General features: G+C 33.8%; 1 pseudogene; it reads right to left on the bottom strand.

Moving 5' to 3' along the window:
* Nucleotides 1-2191: 2191 nt before the first annotated feature.
* On the bottom strand, nt 2192-3469 carry LOC146002272 (cuticle protein 19 pseudogene; annotated as a pseudogene).
* Between the last annotated feature and the right edge of the window lie 385 nt (nt 3470-3854).

Below are 3854 nucleotides of genomic sequence, written 5' to 3'. Positions count from 1 at the left end.
CTAATGTTTTAAGGATAAATCTCATGCAACACAGCATTTTAAATTTTAAGATTGTGTAATAATAAAAATAGCAAACCTACATATTTTACATGGATCTGAAGCATGGTCCCTTACATTAATATGGAAACATAAATTAATGTATTCCGAAAATAGAATTATTATAAATATATTATTAACTGGAAGAGATAAAGAAATTGGTGCAGAATATTTCATCATAACAATTTCCGCAATTGTGTAATAATTACAACGAATAATTTTCTTCATGTGATGTTATTAGAATAAATAGACACTTTGATGGATACATGTCAGAGAGGGAAGATAATTTACAGAATCTTCGGTAAGCTTGATGGTAAGTGGTCTGCAGGACCAATAGGAAGGTGGAAGGATAATGGCAAGATTAACCTGAAGGAAATTGGGAATGATAACCCAAGGTAGGAACAATTGGAAGGCGTCAATAACCTCCGGTTTAGGAATACCACAGAGCATGTGTATATTTCAAGTAGTCTGAGTGCTGAAAGTCGAATCATTGCTGAAACCATGGCTCAGAATGTACAGTCATGGAAAAAGTACTTCCCTTATAGAACCTTAAAACCAGCAGTCTTATGGGGGAAGTATTTCTTTCCACGACTGTACAAAGTTAAATTGTGCGTGAATGAATCGTCAGCATAGGCGTTCGCAGACCCTCTGATTAGAGGGGGGCAAGAGCTTTAAAGATTGCGTACGGTAGAAGTGGGGTTGAAATTCTCCTAGATAAGATGTTCAGAATAAACTGCCAAATTTCATAGAGTCTCTAGAAACATCACTTATTGCTATCCTTCTTCGGAACAATTAACATTACATTTAGTATTAATGTGAAGTTAGATCACTGAACAGACTGTCACGTGCCACTCCCGACGACACAATGAGAAATGCAAGGAAGAAATGTTTCCCGAGAGCGACGATAGATGGCAGCACGCCATATAAAGAAGAGCAGAGCTCATTGTAAAAACTTGGAGCGGAGAAGAGGGATTATATATATTATAGTAAATTGAGAAATATATAAAAGAAGAGTCTAAATACTATAGAAGAAGTAAATAGAATGTTGTATATAGTAAATTAAAATAATTAAGAATATTGTCGCATACGAAACGTTTAGGGAAGTTATTAAGTAAGAGAACGAATTCAGAAATGTATCTCTATATCTCTTTTTATTTTCCTGACGAGGAGAACATCGTCAGTGTTTTGGTTGTTTGTCCCCTGTGGCGCTGTGTCAAATTAGACGCCCCGAAGCACTTTTCGGTTGCGCTCCGTTTTAGTCGCACTGGGCCATTGGCAGCGCTTGTTATTAGCGATCCTGGTTATTCCCCTTTGGTCGTCAAATAGGAGGTGGCGCTATTGTCAGTTTAGTCGACCCTACTCTTTCTACAAGTATAGCTTGTATTGTTTGACAAAGAAGCGGGGGGAAAACGAGCACATAAATAAGATAACGCTTTGAAGGAAGAATAATAAAATTAAACGAAGAAAAGAAGAAGAAACCTTTTCGATTATTAAAGAAGAAGAAGAAGCCTTTTGATAATAAAAGAAGAAGGAGTCCTTTCCATATTAAAAGAAGAAGAAGCCTTTTAGAAGAAGAAGAAGCCTTTTAAAAGAAGAAGAAGCCGTTTCCATAATAAAAGAAGAAGAAGCTTTTTCCATATTAAAAGAAGAAGAAGCATTTTAAAAGAAGAAGCCATTTAAAAGAAGAAGATGCCTTTTTGATAATAAAAGAAGAAGAAGCCTTTTCGATTACATATATATATATATATATATATATATATATATATATATATATATATATTTTCTCTGTATTTTGTCAAGTTCTCAGAATATAGATCCGCATTTTACTATATCCTCCTGGCTATAAAACGCTTTCTTATTTGGAATTCTCAAACAAAGAACCTACCCCCCTGAGATTAAGATATCTGTAGCCGTGGTAAATAGCATGTAAGTACGTACCCACAAGGGGCGTAGCAAGACAAGAACCACAACATTCTTCACCATAAATCCAACGTAATGGAACTATTACTTATAAAGACGATTACATCCTACAAATCTGTTTCAAGTCCTTCTCTCTCACTCACATACATGCAAAACAACCACAAACAAATCAAGAATCAGTAGATCATTATTTCCGTCAAATTTTTAATAACAAACAAATACTACATGTAATAAGTTAATTTTTATCCCAGAATACCAAAACTTGAATGACCAACACCAACATGAGGTTGGACGTGGAGGTTGTGTCCGTGTTTCTTGACGACTGCGTTGAATCCATTGTGATCGTCAGCCACGTAGTCCACAGTTCTAACACTTCCGTCTGGTTCCACAAGACTGTACTGTCCCTTCACTAGAGGTCCATCACGTACTTCATATTGGCTCTTCTGGTCACCTGTGTGGTGGTCGCTTACGGCGTACTTGAACTCGTACTTGGGATAGGCCTGGTAAGAAAATGCGTTTTTATTCAATTTAAAGTATAAATTTATGAGTAATCTTTAACTAAACAATTACATGGCGACAATTATTGTATGCACTACCAGCTTATGCATTTGGTATATGAAATAGGCCTAGAAACATACCGCATTTTAGGATGTTCATTCTTATACAATGACGCAATTATAATTTTTAGATATTTCAGTCTTTGCATATTAAACATCAGTTGTCTTTGTTATTTTTTTGCCACAATAACTAATGAAGTACATATTACTAGTCATTATCAGCTTATGTGTATATACTTACGTAATAATCTACATGCTGAACTGGAGGTACGGCATATGATAATGCCGAGAGAAGAAACAATCCGAAGACAATCTGAAATGCGAGATTGAAACATTGTACATAGAACATTCAATCATACAATTGACAGAAGTAAATAATCCATTCCAACAATGTGCACTAATACTAACATGGATCAGTCAGCTACAAAACCTGCAAACTACACGCAATAAGTTATTATACTGATTCAAAGATTTAAAAAATATAGCTATATGTTTTGTTTATTTAGAATTTTGGAAAATGAGAATTGTTGTAGCTACGTTTAATGAGTTTAAAATAAAATTAAAAATTATTTTATAAAATTATAATTAAAATTATTTTGAATAAGTTAAGAATGAATAGTTTAACAAGGGGAAAAATTCTGAATTTCTTACACAAGTTAAACCTCTAAACCAGATCACACTGGTCTGCTGTCTTCACAAGCGATAATTTTACACAGCTTATTTGAAGGACGATTTTAATGTAATATTCGTGTTATTACTCAGAGTGCATTAACGTGTGTGGTTGGAAAAGTACACTTTGGTAAAGAAATTTAAAATGGCGATTTTGATAAAAATCTATCTAGACAATATACAGTAAGAAAACTACATCCGCCTTATGTATTCAGAGAGATAATTTTTAAAATCTTATCATATGAATAAAAATGATTAAAGCGTGAACTTACCGAGAGCGAATGCATACTTCGTTGACTGTAGCTCTCTTCAGTCAGATAATGATGAGGGAAATACGTGAACACGCGTTATATACGAAAGAGTGAAGTGAAATGCAAGCAGTTGTGGCATGCCTTTGCATCAATTACAAAATCTGATTTCCTTCTGAAACGCACGGAATATGAAATTAGAGGATGGCGACTGTTACAGAAGGGAAAATACAGTTCAGGATTCACTGAACTGTAAAATTCCTTAAGGAAGTTTTCCTTTTGCAAGTCTTGATGATTAGGTACTATTTATAATAATAATAATAATAATAATAATAATAATAATAATAATAATAATAATAATAATAATAATAATATTTATTTCAGTGGTGAGAACGATTAAACAATCAGGTACATCACTATGTCA

The sequence above is a fragment of the Lepisma saccharinum genome, chromosome 18 (assembly GCF_977018435.1).
Source record: "Lepisma saccharinum chromosome 18, izLepSacc3.1, whole genome shotgun sequence".
Taxonomy (NCBI): Eukaryota; Metazoa; Arthropoda; class Insecta; order Zygentoma; family Lepismatidae; genus Lepisma; species Lepisma saccharinum.
The sequence above is the reverse complement of the archived record's forward strand: the minus strand, read 5'-3'. Positions and strand labels throughout refer to the sequence as shown.